Source organism: Siphateles boraxobius, unplaced genomic scaffold, assembly GCF_051911475.1.
Source record: "Siphateles boraxobius isolate OS27281-9 unplaced genomic scaffold, OSU_SipBor_1 22, whole genome shotgun sequence".
Lineage (NCBI taxonomy): Eukaryota > Metazoa > Chordata > Actinopteri > Cypriniformes > Leuciscidae > Siphateles > Siphateles boraxobius.
The window spans coordinates 11,072,780-11,080,678 of NW_027508833.1; positions in this window are offsets into that span (position 1 = coordinate 11,072,780).

Sequence of the window (7,899 nt, forward strand, 5' to 3'; positions counted from 1 at the left end):
ACAACAACAAAAACATAGCCTTTTAAATTTTTGTGTTATTGTGAGTGAATTAAAGCAGGAAGACGGAAACACTTTCCCCTATATCACGGAATATCACTGCGTAAAAAGGTAATTCGTTTTTTATTAAGTTTCAAATTCATGTTAATTATAAATATACTTTGAAAGTGATTGATAATTTCTGTTTTTAAGGAAATGTGGAAAATAGCTATAGATCCTTCTGTTTGTGTTCAAAATTTACAAATTACTAATAACGGCATTTTACTTTAGTGATTTTTGTGTTTGTGTATTGTTGTTGTACTTGCTTTAAGATAATAAATTGGACAAGTTGGTAAATGCATTTAGTAACTAATATTTTCAAAATTAGTTTTGAGTTACAATGACACATATAAAGGAGAGATTGTGAATACTCAACAACAACAACAACAACAACAACAACAACAACAACAACAACAACAACAACAAAACACATATTGGAAAAATGCATGATTCAGCTGGTGATTAATATTTTCACTGCTGAAGAAATAATGTAATAAGTTTCCCCACCCATATATTTTTTTGCAGTACTTTAAAATGGTATGAAATAGTTTATGACAGTGAAAACATTTTGACAGAACATATGACCTTATATATAATATAATATAATATAATATAATATAATATAATATAATATAATATAATATAATATAATATAATATAACAGATTGCATTGAACTTTGATTTGATGAACAACATGAGGTTCTCGGACCTAATTAACATCTGTTATGTTTTTACACATGTAATGTAAAAAAAAAAGAAAAACAATTGTAATGACATATAAGTTTGTTCAAAGAAATGCATCATTTTACACTAAAACTGTTGCAACCCAGTTTTTCTATCAGAGGCTTAGATTTAAAAGTGGTAACACAACAGAGAGGCGGCTTTCATGCTTGCATGTTTAATGGAGGAGACCTCTAGCTTTAATCTGAAATGGCTCTCAAGAGACTCAAATATAACGCTAGTTCAGTGACCTCACATCTGCTGCTGCGCGCTTATATTATGAACACAAATTTGAACGTTTTACCTCAGTTACTGAACTATACACATACAACTTAATGTATTGTTCACCAGGGTCTGTTATCTGTCAGTCTCAGCACAAACGCGTACGCTATAGCCTACCTCCACTTCACTAACCTGACAAGATAATAAATTAGAAATGCTAAAGCCAATACACACAAGCAAGCTTTTCTAATTCTTTTGTTTTGTAAAAAAAATATATATATAGTATTTGACAACAATTAAAGTGTAATTACTGATGCAGATAGTGTTTGAATATGTGCATAATATTGTGTAAAATCTTTGCCCATGCTTTAAAAAGTGTGTAAAAAATGATAAGCACATGAGCATATGAATATGACCCTATTATACAGAGCATTTTTGTTTTATAAAATGATATAATGTCAAGACTTTATTGTTTAACATGTTTCCTGTTTACTCTCAGAGGATTCTCTCTTGTTAGCATGTACAAGTGCCTTTGTGTATTGACCTTGAGATGAGGTACTCTAATCACAAAGCAACTATGGAATGGATTTTTTTTTTAAACAGTGATTTATATTTTTTATGATAAGGATTATTATTTAATGCGTTATATAGTAAAGTGCATTGCTGGATAAGAACTATTCAAATGAAATAGAGCACAGAACAGACAAAAATCACTTGTAATCAAATTCAGTAATGAAAAAATTCTAACTTTTTTAGTTCATGACTTATTTTAATGGATGAATTCATGAAAATATTTCTATCTATCTATCTATCTATCTATCTATCTATCTATCTATCTATCTATCTATCTATCTATCTATCTATCTATCTATCTATCTATCTATCTATCTATCTATCTATCTATCTATCTATATATCTATCTATCTATCTATCTTTTTCAAATTTTTCAAAGACGCTTTTCAAAGCTAACATTCAACATTTATCTTGATAATCTTTGCTTTTCTAGTAAAACGTCTTTGATGTTCAATTAATTTTAATTCTACTTCCTGTATCTGTAATACTAACTGTATCTGAAGTCTGGAGTTTCCCTTTTTCAGGCAACTTCCAACTTCTGTACAAAACAAGCTGTGAAAGTTTTATTCAGTATTGTGTGTGTGTGTGTGTGTGTGTGTGTGTGTGTGTGTGTGTGTGTGTGTGTGTGTGTGTATTACTTCCTTACATTCAAATTAGAAATACAGCTTTGCAGAATTAAAGCCTTTGCAATATATATTGTGAAATATTCCCTTTGCATAACATAATCTTTCATGGTAGGTAGAGCTTAAGGGAATTCAGTTCTGTAATGCATTCTGACAATGTGCAGGTTGCTCAGAAAGATCACTGGATGCAATTGAAACCGAAGTAATTTACATTAATGAGTTCTCATTATATACAGCTTACTTGTGCTAAGAGGAAGCACACAGGTTACACAACACAGTTCCAGTACTACCTTTGGAAGAGCAGGTATGAGTTTATTATAATTGTGTAATGGAATCATGAATATGATGTAAAGGGTCTTTTAGATTTAAAAATGCTGTCCCTAATACCTTATCATTATATGTCCCTAATACAATACAATAATGTAATTACACTGCAATGCTTTGTGTGCAAAATGTACAGTTATGAGGGAATGTCAGTGCAGTGTCAGCTACATAGATGACCCTGTTATGCAAATTTTAAATAATTGTGCATTAAAGGGAATTACATTTGTGTGTTTCAAAACATTTTACATACAGTGTTTTTTTTTTCACATGGGTGACAGCTATTGACAAACAGATTTTCTGCTAGTTTCTCAGGCTTACCTACCCTGTCTTTAACTACAGTATTTGCCCTGCCTTGTACTTATTTAATGTTTCAGTGGTTTTGTTCTCGTCTTGTTTCTCCCCCGTTGTGTTGTGTGTCTGTGTGTGTTTGAGTCTTGTCCAGCCCAGCCTTCAACTCCTCTGACTGCTGGTTCCCGGGCTGCTCAATCCTGTGCCCGAGTCTCCTATAGACTTCTGTCGTGGACTGTCTCTGGACTGTGCAACTGTTACACACCTTCTTGTTAATAAATCACCATTCATCGCTTATCTCTGCGCTTGGGTCCTGTTATTTCCAGTGGTCCCTGACACTATGCTGTATGATTGTATTACAGTGTGTTTGTTGTCAAACTCAAAAATTACTTTATTTTTAAAGCACATTTATTTTTTATTCCTAAAAAATGACATTATTTTTTATGAAAAAGTTAATAATTGTATTTTATTGACAAAATATTCACATGGTCACGTTACAATATGCCCCTCACATGTTATAACATTGGGCATGTTGTCACATTTCACTTCCATTCTTTAAATCAAGAAAAAAAGTATACACTGTATTAATGAAACAAAACCACATAATTTTACTAGACATGTGTGAAATTAATGTGGGGAAAAATAAATACTCTGAACCCTAAGTGAATTTACACAAACTGAGAAAGTCAAAAAGGTTGTGCCCTGCTCTCCCCTTTCGAATGGGAACTCGCACTGCGTCCTCTAGAGGACACTACAGCGTTCCCCATAGTGTTCTCTATTTGTTCGGTTCACATGACGTCACTGTAGCTTTGCGCCGCCATCTTGACGACCGACGGTCTCAGTAATGCATGCAATATGTTGTGCAGTTGGCTGCAACAACAGCCGAAAGAGGAACACCGAACTGGTATTTCATTCTATTCCAAAAGAAAAGGATAGAAGAAATCTCTCATATTGTGTGAATGTCTCATATTGTATCGTGTCTCATCTTTCTGTGCGCACACACCCGACCCGAAGCGTTCAGTCATAGACCCCTATACAGCGCGCGAGTAATGAATTGAGCTCTGTTTCGTATTTAAATGGACAAATGCAAATAACATTATGTTTAAATGTCCATTTTGGAGAGTATTCACGTAAAATATGTCGGTTATGTCTTAAACAGAGTTGTCATCCAGTCTCTTTGGTAGAGAGAGAGAGAGAGAGAGAGAGAGAGAGAGAGAAGGGGAAAAAAAAGCATGCAAATGGAAATGATCGCGTCCGGAAAAATTATCGAGCTCATTTTTTTAATCTTGCGATTAATTGATTTATTGACAATCGCGACAGGCCTAATCCAGATTAATGACAGCTAGCCGTGAGCCGTGGCTAACAGCTGGCAAGCTACCAGCTGTTAGCCACTAAGGTAGCTAACAACTCGCTACCTAGTCAGAGCAAACTACCACCAAAATCATACATTTGAATTTTTTTTATAATACCAACATTTCGAATGATTAAATATAAATCCTCGGTGGCCAGGTGCCGCACTTTTACGTCTTTTACCCATCAAGCAACAGCATATTGATACGCGTCTGTACTCTTGAAAGCCTTCAAGCGATCCCCACTGTTTGGGGAGGGGTTATGCACAGGATAAATATATATATATATATATATATATATATATCATGGAAGGCAAATTGGGGCAAGTCTGGGGCAGATAATAAAGGACAAAAGAAAACTGGGGGTAACAAATAAGGATCGGAGCCTAAAATTAAAACTTTATCCATGTATCTCTGTCTTTCTCTCTCATTCAAATGGGTAGTTTGGACGGCCAAACCGGGCGAGATCGGTCATCAATATGGCGGCATTCTATTTCTAGTGACGTAGGTGGCATCTATGAATAGAGGATACAGTGTATTGTTCCCCTTCTCAGGGAACCATGGTTACATGCACAACCCCTAACTACATAGTTGGGAGGTATTTAGCAATTTTGCGCTGTTAACCCCGCACTGCAGTGCTGTGTGCAGTGTGAAACTATCGTTTTAGAATGTTAGACTAGATGTTTTGCAACCAACAACGAGTCGCGTACCTCACATTTACCTGCTTCAGGCAGCCACGTAAACAGTGTGTGTAAACAGTCGTTTCAGTGTTTAACAGTAAAAATGTCAGGTCAATTGGAGTCACGTCAATTGGAGTAACCAATTAATTCTTACCTTTACAGTCCACTCTCCATTCATGGAGAGAAAAAAAACTTTGATGGTACAGTCGGTCAGTGTGTAGGCCAATATGAGGCCATGCACTGCTAAAACTTTGTGTAAACAGGTCGCAGACACTGTCACACAAATAACCTATGCAAATAAGGACAGTAACCTAGGGTTTAGGAATGTACAGTGCAAAATGTCAGCTTATGAATACCCAGGATTAACTGTTAGCCTCATGCAAATTATGAGGCGTCCTATTATGCCCTTTTACAAAGCGTTGATTTTGTTTTTGGGGTGTAATGAATATGTTTTCATGCTTGATTATAAAAATAAAAATAAACATTATTTTTCACTTATTTTTTAACTAGCTCCTCTCTCCCAAGTCGGGGCTAAGCGCTGTTTCGATGAAGCCCCTCCTTCGAGAGTAAGAAATGTGCTGTGATTGGTTTAGCTGGCCCAGTGTGCGTTGATTGACACAGCTTAGCATGTGTTCAGGAAATGTCCCGCCCTTTTATTACAGTCAACTCTACTTACTCAGATGTAAATAGCCTATTAAGGATGGCGTCAATTTCAAACCAATTCAAACCTGATTTAGACATTTAAATTAGGAACATTATGACTTCGTTGTAGTCCAAACGAGCCATTCATTGTAGTTCTTGGAAACTGAAATAACTTTATCTGTTATATAAAGTAGGCTATTTCCCTTTGGAGTGGACTTTGAGCTTTATAAACTTGCAGATCTTTGCAGATGTCCAAACAGCAACATTACAGACTAACTAAGGTTGAAAAAGTGAAAAAAGCATAATAGGACCCCTTCAAACGTGAAGCAAGATTACCCAGGATTCTGTTTACCCAGGGTTTAGAATGACCCAGGGTTAACTGTTTACCCAGGGTTTAGAATGACCCAGGGTTAACTATCTTAAGTTTGAAAAGCCATAGTGATTCATAGTGAATTGCCTATCAGAATTTTATTTTGTTAAATAAGAACACTCAACAGTTGCATTATTTATAACTGTTACAATGATAACTTGATCAACATCTCACATGTTATCAAAATTAGTAACTCTTTTAAACCAACATCTTGTTTTTGCCTACGTCGTACAGTGAGAGAGGTTCAAAGACAGCCGTTGTCATGGTCTTGCGACCAAAGATAGGGCAATAGCCTGTGATGATTCATTCATCTCACAGTGTGTTTGCTTGCCAATAAAAATGCAACATGAAATGGCGTATTGATCAACACGACATGGCGCCGCTAAAACTAGTTGTCTCAAGCTCCATTTGCAAAATTGGCATGCCAGGTCGGCCTCTTTTCCCTAGCCATGACCATATCCATATTCTCCTCTTTCGCTTTCTCCTCTTTTTTTTCAGTGCACAAAACCACAATTGCCAAAGTGCAATTATTCTAGCTCTATTTGTTTACCACTAGCACATGCTAATTTGCCCTCCCTCTTAAAGCTAACGAGGTGACTTTCAAAAATGTTTTTAATGCAAATATTGAAAATTTAGATCCTGTTTTCTTTTGTTGTGATATGGTGCAACCCTTTTGAAGAGATGTGCAGAACTGGTTATGGTTTAGGGGGGTGGAACTCCCACCCCTCACTGTGAAGATAATTAGGTTTGGTATTTGTCTGAAAAGCAAAGAGTGATTTTGTTATCAATTTCTTGTTATGTCTTGGGGAGTTTTTCATTCATATGTGCAAATGGTTTAAATCTAAACCTCTGTAACCAGTTGATAAATGAGCTTAAACTTGTGTAAATCTTTAAAATTTGTTAAAAACAAGAAAGCCCTCAAATTGAGTTCTCTTTTGAATATTTATACATTAATTTAAAAAGCCCCTTTTGATTTATTTATTTAATTTATTTAATTAATTATTTGTTTGTTTGTTTTATTGGGATGTTTCTGTTTTGTTACTGGATATGCTCAACCTAAGGCTGAACAAGTGTAGTTATTTTCAGAGATTTGATTATGTACCTTGTTTGTTTGTTAAAAATTTGAAGCAAAAAAACTAGTGCATGCTGATTACATTTTATTTTTCTATACTAACTTGCATCATAGCCTACGATTCAGTAGGTGTCATCATCGTACAGTCTACATACATGTCGTACCCAAGTTTATTAGATTCGTACAGTGTGATTTGTGATGATTACAATGTTTGATTTGTCATACATAAATTGCATGTCATAAACATGGCACATAGCAGCAGAATTTCACACTTATTACAACCTTTTACAACTTTGCATCTTACTTTAAGCAATGCATTATGGCAAGACATTATTTTTCGAATAATTTAATTTTAATTAGTTAATCTACACAATTGATCTTGTGATAAGCACACAGTATTTTGCATTTGTAAACTCCATACTATAACCATTTTACATGCAAGTTCCTTAACTTTTTCTACATATTTTTATTGTGTGATATGAAATTCCACCTCAAAATTAGAATGTATTCTATTCTCTAAATTTAACTGTGATGATAACAAGATAGAATTCTTTTGTTTGCTTTTATTTTAAAATGATTTATTTGAATTTCACCATTTTTATGACTTAAATTAATGTTTATGATTAGCTTTTCATTAACTCATAAACTCCAGTTCCCTCACAAAGCTCAGTTTGACAAACCCTGCTCTAGCACATACCATTTCTCAGTCAACATACATTTCAAGACTGGCGAGTAAGGTTTACAAATTCTTTTTATTTGAAATTCATAACCTGCCAAAATTATATTAAAACATAGCCTATATAATTTATATTACTATGCATGACACTAATATTAATTGCAACTTGCAACACTAGCTAATTATTACTGATTGAAGCATTAGCAAGTGAAATGGTTTATTTGATCTAAAATACGAAAGACATTTAAATGCACTGTTTAAGCCTGTATACAACTAACATAATCCGCTTTCTGTTTGGTGAAGTATTTAAGAAATATTTTCCAC